The sequence below is a fragment of the Lepisosteus platostomus genome, chromosome 5 (genome assembly GCF_059453375.1).
Source record: "Lepisosteus platostomus isolate fLepPlt1 chromosome 5, fLepPlt1.hap1, whole genome shotgun sequence".
NCBI lineage: Eukaryota > Metazoa > Chordata > Actinopteri > Semionotiformes > Lepisosteidae > Lepisosteus > Lepisosteus platostomus.
This window is the reverse complement of record NC_142615.1, coordinates 58,482,440-58,499,305: the sequence shown is the minus strand read 5'-3', so window position 1 is coordinate 58,499,305 and position 16,866 is coordinate 58,482,440. Positions and strand designations below refer to the sequence as shown.

Genomic DNA, 16,866 nt, shown 5'->3' with positions numbered 1-16,866 from the left:
CCGAAAAAGTTTGTAATTGTGATTTTGTTAAAATTCAATAAATCGTCTATCAACAGTTAGAATTTATTAAGAAATTGTTTTATTTCATAAACTATAAGGCAATTCAGAGAGTTTATTGGTCATATCCTTTGCTTATGTTCTTTTAACTCTAGAGTTCAGGATCCAAACCCAGCTGCGGACGATTGTGTTTCTTGAATCTCTTGTAATCATCAAAAGTCGATGTGTAGTCCTTCAGTACTTTCTCGAGTTGTGCCATGGATATTTTATACGATCAATACTTGTCATGCTCTTTTGCATTTTCCTTAACAAATGGAAAAAGTTCAAAGTGTGTTTATGGAGTGTTTCACATCTACACGAAAGCACTTGTAACAGTACAGGACACGCAGTGAGGAATTCGTGAAGCTTTCAGTTTAGTGTGGAGTTCAGAAGGAGGATTCGCTCGCTGAATGATCTCTCAGGAAATCCCGGGTGAGTTTCAACAGGTGTTTTCTGCAACAGCCACAAGTGTGAAGCAATCTCTGGATTTCCTGAATTTGAACTAAATTATTAGTTCAAATAATTTAAGATTTAACAGAACTAAATGAGGTACATTTAAAACAGCAGCGCAACTCTGCAGCACGTCGAGTGTGCCTGCATTTAATTGTGTAAACCTGGCTCTCTCTGAACACGAGCAAAGAGTTCTCACTCAACAGAAGATTGCGATGTGAATATAAAGCACCTGGAGATGCCAGGGATTGAACCAGGGACCTCATCCATGCAAAGCATGCACTCTACCGCTGTGCTACATCCCCAATGGAAAAGGTAATGGAACAGACTTGTCCAGATGCTCACTGATCACAATCCACCACTCACAACGAATGCCTGCAGTTTCCCACTTTCGCGTTTCCTCTACTATAGAGTAAATGCATGGGAATGAAGAAATAAGGAAGGAAAAATAATCGCATTGAAGCTTCAAGAGACTGGGCACAAATTAATCTATTATTTTTGTATCCAGTCACACGTGCGACGGTGGTTAATTCCCAGACGGGGAAGTGCTTTTTTTCTACCTCCTTACTCGACTGTCTTTCAATTCTGTTTTATTTGAAACTTTTTGCATCTTTTAAGTGCTCTTGATTCAACTATGCATGTTTGCAGTGCGCCGAGACCTGAGAATGTTGCACTTTTGCGCTCATTCTTAGGAACTTGTGGATTTTTGATGAAATTTATTCCTAATTATGCAGACATATCAGAACCTCTTAGAAAACTAACGAGGAAAAGACAGAAGTGGGAATGGACATCGGAAACTGAGAAAGCCATTGCCGAGTTGAAAAGAGCACTTGTAACTGAACCATGTCTGGCATACTCCAAACTAGATGCACCACCAGTAGTGATCAGTGACGCGAATCCTTTAGGACTTGGAGCAGTATTGCTACAAAGACAAGAAAATAGACAGAACAAACCAGTGGCATATGCAAGTCGCTCACTTACCCCAACAGAAAGGCATTACTCACAAATAGAGCGTGAAGCCTTGGGTTGTGTTTGGGCAGTGGAACATTTTAGGACATATTTATGGGGAGGCAAGTTCACACTTCAAATGGATCATAAACCCCTCATTTATATGTTCAATCCCAAAAAGGCAACATTGTTACCACCCAGGATACAAAGACTTGGATTGAGATTATGGCCTTATGATTACAAAATTGAACACATAGTAGGGAAAACCAATGTCGCAGACTCATTGTCACGTCTTCCTTTACCAGACACAGAAGACACTGGTTATGAAGACACCTATGTTGATAGAGTGCTTTCAATCAGCACTTATGAACTGCATGCACTGACACTTGAGGAACTTAAACAAGCAACAAACGAAGATGACACATTGAAATTGTTGATGTCCATAGTGGAAAAAGGACAATGGCCTAATCCAATTCCAGACGAACTGCAGCCATACCACAGGTGTAGGTTGGAGTTATCTACATATGATGGACTGCTTTTAAGAAGACAGAGGATTGTGTTACCGAAAACAAAAATCAGACAAGCACTGAAAATAGCACATGAGACTCATCACAGTGTAGCTCGTACAAAACAGTACCTGAGAAGCAACTTTTACTGGCCCAACATGAACAGTGATGTTGAAAGACTAATCAGGAATTGTTCCACTTGTGTGTTGAATCAGCCATTGCAGGAGGATCAACCTCTCCAACCACTTGAATTACCACCAAGGCCTTGGACAAAATTGGGCATTGCCCTGGTAGGTCCCATTCAGAATGAATACATATTGACTGTCATAGACTATTATACTTCTAAACCTGAGGCGGTTGTTGTATCAGACATATCTTCAGCCACAGTTATTAGAGAGCTGATGAACATCTTTGCACGATTTGGTTATCCACTAGAGGTAGTAACAGATAATGGCAGGCAATTCATAGGACAGTTGTTTGAATCATTTCTGACTATTGTGGAATTAAACTTGTGGAATTAATCGTGGAATTAAACACATCCGTGCATCACCTTACTATCCGAGATGTAATGGCAAAATTGAAAGATTTCAAAGATACCTGAAAAAAGCTTTAAGACACTCAAAGACACTCGCTATGTGTTATTGAGAAACACCTCTTGTAACTCCTTTGAGTTAGTGAATGTGGAAGATGGCTCAAAAATAATGAGAAATGTAAAACATCTTTGAACACTCCTCCATTGGATCTTGATTTTGAATCTGCAGAAACACAAAATGCTGAGAATACAGGACTTTCTGACGTGCAGGAAGTGCCGAGTCCTCAGACAGTGGAGAGTACATCCGTAGGAAAGCCAGTAACTTTACCCAGTAGTAAAGTAACAACCATTAGTGGCAGGGTTATCAGGAAACTGGCTCATTACAGAGACATTTAAAAATACAGGACTTGCATTGCTCTCCAAATGTTAAATTGCCCTATTTTGTTTGTGTTATCTATGTAGATGTTGCTTAGACTGCTAGAAATGAGGTGATATTTAGAAGTGACTTAAGTAGAAATTGAACTAAAATTTGAGTTGGTACGTATAGAAATTGTTGTAAAAAAGATGAATGTATTGAATAGAAATGAAAGGGTTTATATACATTTTGTTGTAATAGTTAATAACCGTTTACTGTGTGTTGATATAAAATTGTTACAATTGTATGATAAAGTTATAGACTTTAAAAATAACAAAGGAAGGGATGTAGTATAGTGAATAGACATCGCGAGACAACAGAACGAGATAAGCTACTGGACACACCCGCCCCTCCTCACACAGACCGTGGAAAAGCCCCCGAGTGGGAGGGCTCTCTCTTCCTCCCAGGAGCTCTTGGACACGACGCACAGACAAGGCGCGGGGAGCCGCCGCCTGCAAACACGGCTCCAGGCAGGACTCCACTCCGCAGGAGCCGCAGAGCAGAGGAGATGGGAGCAGCTTATCTCCTGTGCAGAGACCTGAGCTGTTGTTGCTGCGGACGCTGTTTTTTTTCTTTTCACGGGGTAGGAGTGAATGTTGAGTTGCCCTTAGAAATGAAGCAGAGCACTTCAACGGCACGGGTGTGTGTGTGCGTGCGCCCTGGTGATTCTGGGAGACAGATCGAACCTGGGCTAAAAGAAAGGGGGCTTAGCCCTCTTGCATTTGCTAGATCGAAGTTGTACAACCCATTTGTATCTGCTAGGCAGCGCAGTCGTTGTGCACAAAGAACGCTTTGAAAAGTGTCAAAAGCAAGTCATTCCGAGTTGGTCGTTTGTGTTTTCCGTTCAGACGCGAAATGCTGAAATGATCTCTCGGCTCCTCGGTTGTCATTTCTGCTCTGTAAAGGAATCACAGTACGCGTCGGCTTCCAGCACGGTGGGTCAAGACACGATGCCTGGGGTCAGAGAGGGCGATGTCTTCCTTGTTAGTATAGTGGTGTGTATCCCTGCCTGTCATGTGGGAGACCGGGGTTTGATTCCCCGACGGGGAATCGCTCTTCTTCTACCTCCTTAGAGAAAGGACTGCCTTTCACTTCTCTGTATTTTCTTTCACAGCGCTGTGCAGCTTTTCATTGCTCTTGCTTTCCTGTTCCTGATGGTAGCGGTTTACAGAACAGAAAGTCCTCATGAGACATACCCTCAAACTCATATCTAACATAAACGAGTGAATTGGCCAAATCGATTACAGACTCACCTAATTGCAATGAAAAGCATCTGCTCATCTTAACGCGCTCTACCAGTGTACTTTTGAAACCATCCGCCATTTCAATAATTCTATGAGTGACTGTGTCTTTCAGAGGGGGCAGCAGGTCGAGCTGTTTAGAAGCTTTTTTTCACACATAATACGTGTCAGCTCTTTTGTTAACAGTAAATAAGGGTGTTCAAAAAAAGTGTCTGTTTATTAGGTGTAAAAATTCCTTAACGTCTTTGATTCTGTCATCAAAGATAAACTGCAATCAGCAAAGATAAAAGGATAATAATCTTTGCATACTGCCCTGTCTTTCTCACACCTGAAGAAGGCTCCACAGCCGAAACAGTGTGTTTCCTTTCTTCTCTTTTCAACATGGAATAATCCTTTACTTGTTCCTTTGCAGCCTACGCATGCTGACGCAGCTACCCACCTGATATATAACATTCCTATAATCACAACTATGAATTTCCACTGTGGGTATTACATGTCACAACGCAGAAATGCAACAGTGACGTGTCGTAATTACAAATGTACATGATAAGTGATTTTGTCTCTCCTACCTTAGTGTCGGAATATTAAGATGTTCTGGTGACAAGGAAGGAGGGAAAAAGTAAATCAGCAGAAGGGGTGCTATTTTGTTGACTGTTAATCCTTACATGTTCATAAGGTCATATTTAAAAAATGGTACAGTAAATTTTCTTATACTTAATGATTTTCATAATTTGTCACATTACCTCAGTGGCAGAATTGTGAGACTATTTAATAATCAGGAGGGAGGGTCATAGCAATAAGCAGAAAGTGCCATCACCCTTTGCTCATCTTTGGTTAACCATATTCTCACAAGCCATGTTCTAAATGTCCCATTGTAGACTGCTATATTAACATTTCTTGCAAAATGCAAGATTTTGAGACTTTTAATAATCAGAAGGCAAGGTCGTGGTAAATATGCAGAAAATGCCAGTGAATGAATGGTTTGCTTTTGTCTTATTTACTTGTCGTCTAACATGCCAGTTTGTGTTATTGTGAGTTTTGAAAATTGGTTTTCGATTTTCTTAAATGTGTTTCATACAAAAATGCAATTTGGATAATCATTATGTACATATTCCCCTTTACTGAGGCTATGTCCAGTAATCCACTCGGATTAGTATTTTTAAAAATAACTATAGAGAGCCATCTACAAGCGAAAGGCGGCATAACATCACAGTAGCATCTTATAAGGTGGAACGAAAAACGCGAATAAGAAGCTGCCGAATAAGAAGCCAACTTCAGCTTCGTTAATGCAGCAGGATTGGGTGAGGTAAGGTGGAAAATATTTCTTCCTCTGCATCCTAACATTTTTGTAGTTGTTCCAGGACTTCTCGCCCCAGATAAAGCTGCCAATACATCACTTGTTTCTACTCCATCAATATCAGCAGTGTTATCGGTACTAAGCTCCACAGCCGAAACATTGTGTTTCCTTTCTTCTCTCCGTGAAAGTCGATTCGATTTGTCAGCAAAACCGAAACTTAACCCTTTTTATAATTGCAGGAAATGCGAGTGTTTAACACGTGTCAGAATCACCAGGAATGTCCAATAAAGACCAACATTGCAACCCCCCAGAAAACCATATTCACCCATGAAAAATGATCGTCGAATGGCTGGCGGGATACTTCATTTATACTCCCGTTGCATTGTGTGGCGGGGGCTCCGTGTCCCCTGAGCGGGGCTGGAGGATCGTTTATTTGCAATTCTTTGGAAAGGAGCTTCTTTCGAAATCAATGCGTGCCTGGATGTTCGCGAACGTGCTCCCTTGTGTTGGCTTGTCCCGCACTGGAAGAGCACAAGGCAAGTCTTCACAAGACAAAAACCTCCAGTGCACAGCACACTGAAAACATTTTTTGGCTGGCGCGTTTTATTTCAAAACAGAAACAGCACCAGTCGAACAAGTCGGCCAGATGCACAGAGCCTCCGCCCTCTTGTGGCTCCTTCTTGCTGCCTTTCCGCTGCCCCGGCGGGCGGCGAGGAGGAAGCGCCGTTTCCTACACATCTGCAGTCGCCATGCGCATTCGCAGCATGTCCCGGGACGCAATTCGGCCTCATTTGCATAACACCAGACCGGCTACGCAAGCTCGCATCGTGCGCCTGCCACACACCGAACAAACACCGGAGCCTTTTCAGCAATTTCCAAAAAACGGGCCTGCTCGCCTGCCCACAAGGCTCCATCTCTTACCCGCTCTCCAGAGCCTGCTGTCTTCTGTGCTGTTCTCTCGGCACCGCTGCAGCGCACACAACTCCTGCAGCGCGGGGAGAGAGTTTCCACGCTCCGCCGCAGGGAAGGCTCGCTCCGTGCGCACACGTCCTTTCAATGCCAGTTCAACAAGTGCTCCGCATTAGCAGCGTCGGGGCTCCGGCGTGTCGCACCTCACCTCACCTCGCACAGCCCCCTCCTTGAATGTCTGGCGCTGGGCATGCCCCGCTCTCCTCCACCTTATCTTATCGCGTGTGACCACCGACAATGGCCACAATGCCGGGGAATGGCACCTGTAAAGTGTTAATTGGGGCACAGGACAGCCCGTCTCGTCTCGGGGTCTGGCTTCAAAGACAATACAGCAAACACAGCGGGGCGGGGGAAGAAGACGACATGACACATGCAGGTACATTCAGCTCCAGCGGGAAAGAGTCATTTGTCGGTCTTTTCAAGTGCTGGGAGCCGAGTAATCCTTCGCTTGTATCGTTTCTCCCCGATGACTAGATCTCACCCTGCGACTCTTGACTGGGCTCACCCACGGCAGCCCAGCAGGTGTGAGCCTAGCCGGCACCCGGATGGGAGATTCCCCCCGGAAAAGCTCAGGTTGCTACTGCTCCTGCAAGAGGTGTGACTGGGACCAGTAGGGAGCGCTCACCCTGCGGTCTGTGTGGCTTTCTTATGCCCCAGCATCCTGATGGCGACACTCTGCTGCACAAACAGGCGCCGTCCTTCGGGGAAGGCGTAAAACTGAGGTCCCGACCCTCCATGGCCATTAAGAAATCTCTCAAAAAGAGACGTCGGGGGTGTCACTCTGGTGTTAGTGTTCCCCTTTACCAATCAGTCGGAGTCTCCTCCTAATCCCCGTCTCATATGTAACAATCAATGACAAGGCCCCCCTGTCCCGCGATATTGTACTTGTCTCCTGGCCGCTTGCTGGCGCCGTGAGATTTAGTACTCGAGCAAGAGACCGGGGGCAGAGCGCGAACGCGGTCCCCCGCCCCCCACAAAGTGTGCGCTCCAGGTTCCCTCTCGGGGCTCTGCAACACAGCGGAAAGGCAGCGAGAAGGAGCCTCTTGCTCTGACGCCGCAAGGCCACAAGAGGGCGGAGGCGCCGCGCGCCCGGCCGACGTGTTGGACTGTTGCGCTTTATGTGCTGAAATAAACACGCGACAGCCCAGAAATGTTTTCAGAGTGCTGTGCACTGGAGGTTTTTGTCTTGTGAAGACTTGCCTTGTGCTCCTCCTTGCAGTTTGTTTGTTCTCCTCCAGTGCGGGACAAGCCAACACAAGGGAGCACATTCGCCAACATCCAGGTACGCAATGCGATTTGGAAAGAAGCTCCTTTCCAAAGAGTTGCACACGAACGATCCTTCAGTCCCGCTCGGGGGGCACAGAGCCCCAGCCACACACAGCTTCAAGTAGCGAGTCAGGCGCCATGGCTTTCGCTTGCGGCCACACCACCCTGAATGTGCCTGATTTCGTCTGATCTCGAAAGCTAAGCGGAGTTGGGCCTGGTTAGTACTTGGATGGGAGACTGTCTGGGATTACCAGGTGCTGCAAGCTTTTGCTCTCTCGGCCAGCAGGGGTCACCGTTGGTGCCTTAGGCTTTGGGAGGAAAACCTGGAGGATGGAAAGGTGATCTATAGCCTCATCTCTAGAGATGTTTTGTTGCTATGGCATGTGTTTGACCCATATAAAAAAAAACCCGTTTGTAAAACGAATATCGAAGCTGCCTCTAAATCTGCAAATGAAGATGAGTCGATAAACCACTTGTTTTTCGTGTAACTATACATATATTCATTTATTACTGATTTCATTCATTGAGCAGGGATACAATAGAGGTACAGCCATTCACTGTTTGACATGTCTGCACTGGTACAGAACCTAGCAATCAGAAAACGGGTGAAACTGTCTTGAGAATTAGCATACAGTACCGAGGCCCCCATGACCAAATAAATTGGCCTTAATAATGCAGACTACAGCAAAACGACTGACTTTGAAAAGGGAATGAATGTCCGGAAGGAGTAGTGTAACCAGCTTGAAATGCTTCTCCGGACCTCTAACTAAAAGAAACTGGGAACCAGCAGTGGCTTTCGAACTGGGATCCTATCGCAGCACGTGGTGTCATAGCTCTTCCGTATCCGATATTGGACCAAGCACATCAGGGGAGAGCGCGAACGCAGTCCCCCACTACCAGAAATAATGCAGTCGAGATTCCCACATTTGGGGAATTCGCAGGGGTCAGCACAGCCGGAGTGCAATGGCCGAGCCTCGCCCTGGGTGAATCGATTTTTTAAGAACTTTATTTTCTTTTCACAAAAAAATACAGGACATCACAAATTAGAAAGCTTTACATTAATATACATACTTAAAACAGTATATATGATCACATCTCATTACATTTTGACACGGTACCAGTTACATAGCAACAATTTTTTTTTCTGGTGTAAATCACATTCTTTACTTAAACATGATAATGTTTTTCACAGTTTCTTGAGATATTGACCTATGCTCTCTATTTCCCACAGATTTTCTGCTTCCTCCCTCCTCCCTCTCCACAGATCTCTGAGGTAATAGTTCTCTTGGGTGATGAACAGGGCCAGGCTACCTGCTGCCTTGACTGGGACCTCGATGCCTTTGAACAGCCCCATGTTCCTCACTCTCCACAGGGCGTCTTTCCCACTGTTCACCACGGCCCAGATCCTGTCAAACACGTCAGGAGGAAGTTTGACAGGAGAGATGCCGTTGTAGTGGCAATGCTTGTTAATAAGACAGAATTAAGCGGTGGTATGCTGTCCTAAATGAGGCCCCATCTCACCTTCCATCTCTGTGGTGCAGCCACAGAGAAAGTATTCATGCAGGCTGATTTAAGATGTTTTCTTTTGATAAGGGACAGCTCCCAGATGGGGATGCACTTAGCTAAGCCTGGCTATCATGATCAATGGTCATCCATTGGCGCCTATCTGTCTAGGGAGTGCCAAATGGACATCTGGACTGCATTCCTAAGTGTCAAGAGTAAGTGACTCATATCTCACGCAGGGCGTGGTAATACCACGTGGGTCTCCAATGCCCGCCAAACTCTCAACCAATCAGCACACACCTGTGTCTTGGTCAAACAGTGAGCGCAAGCTCAGATCGGGGCTCTCCTTGGCCATTGTCGCACATCCTCAGAGACAATCATGTGACAACTGCTGTTGTCTGCAAAGGGACTTGGACTTTGTTATAAGCGCAAGGCCGAGGATCCCGTACGTACTCAGAATTCAGAAAGCTTTTAAGCGCAGGAGGCGCCCTATCCCCGCTCGCTCGCTCACTCCCCTGTTCACACGTGCAGTGCGGCTTGTCCGTCTGTTTATTTGTCAGCTTTGGCGAGACACGGGTGCTTGTGTATTAGCGTGAGCGTTTTTTATTCTGATCAGGAACAGTTTTACAAGTCCGCAAAAGATCGAGGAAAGGTTTATCGCCAGCTGAAAAGAGACACAGCGCTTCGGCTGTGGAGACTTGTTCGGCTGGCGTTCGGAGAGTCGCATTTTTCAGAATTGTATTGAGATCGTTTTCCACAGAGCTCAGATGTCAAAGCACAGCAGCAGCTCTCCACAGCGATCCTCTATAGCGCCCTTTCTCCCGCAGCTCCGTCCTCATTGGAAGGAAGCAAGAGTGAAAGGCTGAAGTGAAATAGAGCGGGGACGAAGGCAGGGAAGAGAGAGAACGTGGGAAGAAGAGAAAAACGCAAGGGAAAAAAAGCAGCGTCGTAAAAGAGGTGACGGAGCTGTCCTCTCAATAAGAAGGGTGCCAGCGAGCCTTGCTCTCGCTTACGGCCACACCCCCTTGAGCACGCCTGATCTCGTCTGATCTCGGAAGCTAAACAGGAATGGGCCTGGTTAGTACTTGGATGGGAGACCGCCTGGGAATACCAGGTGCTGTAAGCTTTTAAGCGCAGGAGGCGCCCTATCCCCGCTCGCTCGCTCATTCCCCTGTTCACACGTGCAGTGCGGCTTGTCCGTCTGTTTATTTGTCAGCTTTGGCGAGACACGGGTGCTTGTGTATTAGCGTGAGCGTTTTTTATTCTGATCAGGAACAGTTTAACAAGTCCGCAAAGGATCGAGGAAAGGTTTATCGCCAGCTGAAAAGAGACACAGCGCTTCGGCTGTGGAGACTTGTTCGGCTGGCGTTCGGAGAGTCGCGTTTTTCAGAATTGTATTGAGATCGTTTTCCACAGAGCTCAGATGTCAAAGCACAGCAGAAGCTCTCCACAGCGATCCTCTATAGCGCCCTTTCTCCCGCAGCTCCGTCCTCATTGGAAGGAAGCAAGAGTGAAAGGCTGAAGTGAAATAGAGCGGGGACGAAGGCAGTGAAGAGAGAGAACGTGGGAAGAAGAGAAAAACGCAAGGGAAAAAAAGCAGCGTCGTAAAAGAGGTGACGGAGCTGTCCTCTCAATAAGAAGGGTGCCAGCGAGCTTTGCTCTCGCTTACGGCCTCACCCCCTTGAGCACGCCTGATCTCGTCTGATCTCGGAAGCTAAACAAGGATGGGCCTGGTTAGTACTTGGATGGGAGACCGCCTGGGAATACCAGGTGCTGTAAGCTTTTAAGCGCAGGAGGCGCCCTATCCCCGCTCGCTCGCTCATTCCCCTGTTCACACGTGCAGTGCGGCTTGTCCGTCTGTTTATTTGTCAGCTTTGGCGAGACACGGGTGCTTGTGTATTAGCGTGAGCGTTTTTTATTCTGATCAGGAACAGTTTTACAAGTCCGCAAAGGATCGAGGAAAGGTTTATTGCCAGCTGAAAAGAGACACAGCGCTTCGGCTGCGGAGACTTGTTCGGCTGGCGTTCGGAGAGTCGCGTTTTTCAGAATTGTATTGAGATCGTTTTCCACAGAGCTCAGATGTCAAAGCACAGCAGCAGCTCTCCACAGCGATCCTCTATAGCGCCCTTTCTCCCGCAGCTCCGTCCTCATTGGAAGGAAGCAAGAGTGAAAGGCTGAAGTGAAATAGAGCGGGGACGAAGGCAGTGAAGAGAGAGAACGTGGGAAGAAGAGAAAAACGCAAGGGAAAAAAAGCAGCGTCGTAAAAGAGGTGACGGAGCTGTCCTCTCAATAAGAAGGGTGCCAGCGAGCCTTGCTCTCGCTTACGGCCTCACCCCCTTGAGCACGCCTGATCTCGTCTGATCTCGGAAGCTAAACAAGGATGGGCCTGGTTAGTACTTGGATGGGAGACCGCCTGGGAATACCAGGTGCTGTAAGCTTTTAAGCGCAGGAGGCGCCCTATCCCCGCTCGCTCGCTCATTCCCCTGTTCACACGTGCAGTGCGGCTTGTCCGTCTGTTTATTTGTCAGCTTTGGCGAGACACGGGTGCTTGTGTATTAGCGTGAGCGTTTTTTATTCTGATCAGGAACAGTTTTACAAGTCCGCAAAGGATCGAGGAAAGGTTTATTGCCAGCTGAAAAGAGACACAGCGCTTCGGCTGCGGAGACTTGTTCGGCTGGCGTTCGGAGAGTCGCGTTTTTCAGAATTGTATTGAGATCGTTTTCCACAGAGCTCAGATGTCAAAGCACAGCAGCAGCTCTCCACAGCGATCCTCTATAGCGCCCTTTCTCCCGCAGCTCCGTCCTCATTGGAAGGAAGCAAGAGTGAAAGGCTGAAGTGAAATAGAGCGGGGACGAAGGCAGTGAAGAGAGAGAACGTGGGAAGAAGAGAAAAACGCAAGGGAAAAAAACAGCGTCATAAAAGAGGTGACGGAGCTGTCCTCTCAATAAGAAGGGTGCCAGGGAGTCTTGCTTTTGCTTACGGCCACATCTCCTTGAGCACGCCTGATCTCGTCTGACCTCGGAAGCTAAACAGGGATGGGCCTGGTTAGTACTTGGATGGGAGACCGCCTGGGAATACCAGGTGCTGTAAGCTTTTAAGCGCAGGAGGCGCCCTATCCCCGCTCGTTCGCTCATTCCCCTGTTCACACGTGCAGTGCGGCTTGTCTGTCTGTTTATTTGTCAGCTTTGGCGAGACACGGGTACTTGTGTATTAGCGTGAGCGTTTTTTATTCTGATCAGGAACAGTTTTACAAGTCCGCAAAGGATCGAGAAAAGGTTTATCGCCAGCTGAAAAGAGACACAGCGCTTCGGCTGCGGAGACTTGTTCGGCTGGCGTTCGGAGAGTCGCGTTTTTCAGAATTGTATTGAGATCGTTTTCCACAGAGCTCAGATGTCAAAGCACAGCAGCAGCTCTCCACAGCGATCCTCTATAGCGCCCTTTCTCCCGCTGCTCCGTCCTCATTGGAAGGAAGCAAGAGTGAAAGGCTGAAGTGAAATAGAGCGGGGACGAAGGCGGTGAAGAGAAAGAACGTGGGAAGAAGAGAAAAATGCAAGGGAAAAAAAGCAGCGTCGTAAAAGAGGTGATGCAGCTGTCCTCTCAATAAGAAGGGTGCCAGCGAGCCTTGCTCTCGCTTACGGCCACACCCACTTGAGCACGCCTGATCTCGTCTGATCTCGGAAGCTAAACAGGGATGGGCCTGGTTAGTACTTGGATGGGAGACCGCCTGGGAATACCAGGTGCTGTAAGCTTTTAAGCGCAGGAGGCGCCCTATCCCCGCTCGCTCGCTCATTCCCCTGTTCACACGTGCAGTGCGGCTTGTCCGTCTGTTTATTTGTCAGCTTTGGCGAGACACGGGTGCTTGTGTATTAGCGTGAGCGTTTTTTATTCTGATCAGGAACAGTTTTACAAGTCCGCAAAGGATCGAGGAAAGCTTTATCGCCAGCTGAAAAGAGACACAGCGCTTCGGCTGTGGAGACTTGTTCGGCTGGCGTTCGGAGAGTCGCGTTTTTCAGAATTGTATTGAGATCGTTTTCCACAGAGCTCAGATGTCAAAGCACAGCAGCAGCTCTCCACAGCGATCCTCTATAGCGCCCTTTCTCCCGCAGCTCCGTCCTCATTGGAAGGAAGCAAGAGTGAAAGGCTGAAGTGAAATAGAGCGGGGACGAAGGCAGTGAAGAGAGAGAACGTGGGAAGAAGAGAAAAACGCAAGGGAAAAAAAGCAGCGTCGTAAAAGAGGTGACGGAGCTGTCCTCTCAATAAGAAGGGTGCCAGCGAGCTTTGGTCTCGCTTACGGCCACACCCCCTTGAGCACGTCTGATCTCGGAAGCTAAACAGGGATGGGCCTGGTTAGTATTTGGATGGGAGACCGCCTGGGAATACCAGGTGCTGTAAGCTTTTAAGCGCAGGAGGCGCCCTATCCCCGCTCGCTCGCTCATTCCCCTGTTCACACGTGCAGTGCGGCTTGTCCGTCTGTTTATTTGTCAGCTTTGGCGAGACACGGGTGCTTGTGTATTAGCGTGAGCGTTTTTTATTCTGATCAGGAACAGTTTTACAAGTCCGCAAAGGATCGAGGAAAGGTTTATCGCCAGCTGAAAAGAGACACAGCGCTTCGGCTGTGGAGACTTGTTCGGCTGGCGTTCGGAGAGTCGCGTTTTTCAGAATTGTATTGAGATCGTTTTCCACAGAGCTCAGATGTCAAAGCACAGCAGCAGCTCTCCACAGCGATCCTCTATAGCGCCCTTTCTCCCGCAGCTCCGTCCTCATTGGAAGGAAGCAAGAGTGAAAGGCTGAAGTGAAATGGAGCGGGAACGAAGGCAGTGAAGAGAGAGAACGTGGGAAGAAGAGAATAACGCAAGGGAAAAAAAGCAGCGTCGTAAAAGAGGTGACGGAGCTGTCCTCTCAATAAGAAGGGTGACAGCGAGCCTTGCTCTCGCTTATGGCCACACCCCCTTGAGCACGCCTGATCTCGTCTGATCTCGGAAGCTAAACAGGGATGGGCCTGGTTAGTACTTGGATGGGAGACCGCCTGGGAATACCAGGTGCTGTAAGCTTTTAAGCGCAGGAGGCGCCCTATCCCCGCTCGCTTGCTCGTTCCCCTGTTCACACGTGCAGTGCGGCTTGTCCGTCTGTTTATTTGTCAGCTTTGGCGAGACACGGGTGCTTGTGTATTAGCGTGAGCGTTTTTTATTCTGATCAGGAACAGTTTTACAAGTCCGCAAAGGATCGAGGAAAGGTTTATCGCCAGCTGAAAAGAGACACAGCGCTTTGGCTGTGGAGACTTGTTCGGCTGGCGTTCGGAGAGTCGCGTTTTTCAGAATTGTATTGAGATCGTTTTCCACAGAGCTCAGATGTCAAAGCACAGCAGCAGCTCTCCACAGCGATCATCTATAGCGCCCTTTCTCCCGCAGCTCCGTCCTCATTGGAAGGAAGCAAGAGTGAAAGGCTGAAGTGAAATAGAGCGGGGACGAAGGCAGTGAAGAGAGAGAACGTGGGAAGAAGAGAAAAACGCAAGGGAAAAAAAGCAGCGTCGTAAAAGAGGTGACGGAGCTGTCCTCTCAATAAGAAGGGTGCCAGCGAGCCTTGATCTCGCTTACGGCCACACCCCCTTGAGCACGCCTGATCTCATCTGATCTCGGAAGCTAAACAGGGATGGGCCTGGTTAGTACTTGGATGGGAGACCGCCTGGGAATACCAGGTGCTGTAAGCTTTTAAGCGCAGGAGGCGCCCTATCCCCGCTCGCTCGCTCATTCCCCTGTTCACACGTGCAGTGCGGCTTGTCCGTCTGTTTATTTGTCAGCTTTGGCGAGACACGGGTGCTTGTGTATTAGCGTGAGCATTTTTTATTCTGATCAGGAACAGTTTTACAAGTCCGCAAAGGATCGAAGAAAGGTTTATCGCCAGCTGAAAAGAGACACAGCGCTTCGGCTGTGGAGACTTGTTCGGCTGGCGTTCGGAGAGTCGCGTTTTTCAGAATTGTATTGAGATCGTTTTCCACAGAGCTCAGATGTCAAAGCACAGCAGCAGCTCTCCACAGCGATCCTCTATAGCGCCCTTTCTCCCGCAGCTCCGTCCTCATTGGAAGGAAGCAAGAGTGAAAGGCTGAAGTGAAATAGAGCAGGGACGAAGGCAGTGAAGAGAGACAACGTGGGAAGAAGAGAAAAACGCAAGAGAAAAAAAGCAGCGTCGTAAAAGAGGTGACGGAGCTGTCCTCTCAATAAGAAGGGTGCCAGCGAGCCTTGCTCTCTCTTACGGCCACACCCCCTTGAGCACGCCTGATCTTGTCTGATCTCGGAAGCTAAACAGGGATGGGCCTGGTTAGTACTTGGATGGGAGACCGCCTGGGAATACCAGGTGCTGTAAGCTTTTAAGCGCAGGAGGCGCCCTATCCCCGCTCGCTTGCTCGTTCCCCTGTTCACACGTGCAGTGCGGCTTGTCCGTCTGTTTATTTGTCAGCTTTGGCGAGACACGGGTGCTTGTGTATTAGCGTGAGCGTTTTTTATTCTGATCAGGAACAGTTTTACAAGTCCGCAAAGGATCGAGGAAAGGTTTATCGCCAGCTGAAAAGAGACACAGCGCTTTGGCTGTGGAGACTTGTTCGGCTGGCGTTCGGAGAGTCGCGTTTTTCAGAATTGTATTGAGATCGTTTTCCACAGAGCTCAGATGTCAAAGCACAGCAGCAGCTCTCCACAGCGATCATCTATAGCGCCCTTTCTCCCGCAGCTCCGTCCTCATTGGAAGGAAGCAAGAGTGAAAGGCTGAAGTGAAATAGAGCGGGGACGAAGGCAGTGAAGAGAGAGAACGTGGGAAGAAGAGAAAAACGCAAGGGAAAAAAAGCAGCGTCGTAAAAGAGGTGACGGAGCTGTCCTCTCAATAAGAAGGGTGCCAGCGAGCCTTGATCTCGCTTACGGCCACACCCCCTTGAGCACGCCTAATCTCATCTGATCTCGGAAGCTAAACAGGGATGGGCCTGGTTAGTACTTGGATGGGAGACCGCCTGGGAATACCAGGTGCTGTAAGCTTTTAAGCGCAGGAGGCGCCCTATCCCCGCTCGCTCGCTCATTCCCCTGTTCACACGTGCAGTGCGGCTTGTCCGTCTGTTTATTTGTCAGCTTTGGCGAGACACGGGTGCTTGTGTATTAGCGTGAGCGTTTTTTATTCTGATCAGGAACAGTTTTACAAGTCCGCAAAGGATCGAGGAAAGGTTTATCGCCAGCTGAAAAGAGACACAGCGCTTCGGCTGTGGAGACTTGTTCGGCTGGCGTTCGGAGAGTCGCGTTTTTCAGAATTGTATTGAGATCGTTTTCCACAGAGCTCAGATGTCAAAGCACAGCAGCAGCTCTCCACAGCGATCCTCTATAGCGCCCTTTCTCCCGCAGCTCCGTCCTCATTGGAAGGAAGCAAGAGTGAAAGGCTGAAGTGAAATGGAGCGGGAACGAAGGCAGTGAAGAGAGAGAACGTGGGAAGAAGAGAATAACGCAAGGGAAAAAAAGCAGCGTCGTAAAAGAGGTGACGGAGCTGTCCTCTCAATAAGAAGGGTGACAGCGAGCCTTGCTCTCGCTTATGGCCACACCCCCTTGAGCACGCCTGATCTCGTCTGATCTCGGAAGCTAAACAGGGATGGGCCTGGTTAGTACTTGGATGGGAGACCGCCTGGGAATACCAGGTGCTGTAAGCTTTTAAGCGCAGGAGGCGCCCTATCCCCG

General features: G+C 48.3%; 6 non-coding genes and 7 pseudogenes across 6 annotated transcripts; 12 read left to right on the top strand and 1 right to left on the bottom strand.

The window, feature by feature from the left end:
• The first annotated feature begins 7,807 nt into the window (after positions 1–7,807).
• On the top strand, positions 7,808–7,926 carry LOC148670299 (5S ribosomal RNA; annotated as a pseudogene).
• Positions 7,927–8,525: 599 nt separating this feature from the next.
• On the bottom strand, positions 8,526–8,690 carry LOC148670298 (U1 spliceosomal RNA). Its single transcript, XR_015937712.1, has one exon. It is a non-coding gene; the product is annotated as a U1 spliceosomal RNA (small nuclear RNA).
• Positions 8,691–10,170: 1,480 nt separating this feature from the next.
• Positions 10,171–10,289, top strand: LOC148670297 (5S ribosomal RNA; annotated as a pseudogene).
• Positions 10,290–10,826: 537 nt separating this feature from the next.
• On the top strand, positions 10,827–10,945 carry LOC148670296 (5S ribosomal RNA). Its single transcript, XR_015938406.1, has one exon. It is a non-coding gene; the product is annotated as a 5S ribosomal RNA (ribosomal RNA).
• Positions 10,946–11,482: 537 nt separating this feature from the next.
• Positions 11,483–11,601, top strand: LOC148670295 (5S ribosomal RNA). Its single transcript, XR_015938405.1, has one exon. It is a non-coding gene; the product is annotated as a 5S ribosomal RNA (ribosomal RNA).
• Positions 11,602–12,137: 536 nt separating this feature from the next.
• LOC148670294 (5S ribosomal RNA) lies at positions 12,138–12,256 on the top strand (annotated as a pseudogene).
• A 537-nt stretch (positions 12,257–12,793) lies between these two features.
• Positions 12,794–12,912, top strand: LOC148670293 (5S ribosomal RNA; annotated as a pseudogene).
• Positions 12,913–13,449: 537 nt separating this feature from the next.
• On the top strand, positions 13,450–13,558 carry LOC148670292 (5S ribosomal RNA; annotated as a pseudogene).
• Positions 13,559–14,095: 537 nt separating this feature from the next.
• On the top strand, positions 14,096–14,214 carry LOC148670291 (5S ribosomal RNA). The gene has a single exon (XR_015938312.1). It is a non-coding gene; the product is annotated as a 5S ribosomal RNA (ribosomal RNA).
• Positions 14,215–14,751: 537 nt separating this feature from the next.
• LOC148670290 (5S ribosomal RNA) lies at positions 14,752–14,870 on the top strand. The gene has a single exon (XR_015939132.1). It is a non-coding gene; the product is annotated as a 5S ribosomal RNA (ribosomal RNA).
• A 537-nt stretch (positions 14,871–15,407) lies between these two features.
• On the top strand, positions 15,408–15,526 carry LOC148670289 (5S ribosomal RNA; annotated as a pseudogene).
• Positions 15,527–16,063: 537 nt separating this feature from the next.
• Positions 16,064–16,182, top strand: LOC148670288 (5S ribosomal RNA; annotated as a pseudogene).
• Positions 16,183–16,719: 537 nt separating this feature from the next.
• On the top strand, positions 16,720–16,838 carry LOC148670287 (5S ribosomal RNA). The gene has a single exon (XR_015938310.1). It is a non-coding gene; the product is annotated as a 5S ribosomal RNA (ribosomal RNA).
• The last annotated feature ends 28 nt before the right edge of the window (positions 16,839–16,866 follow it).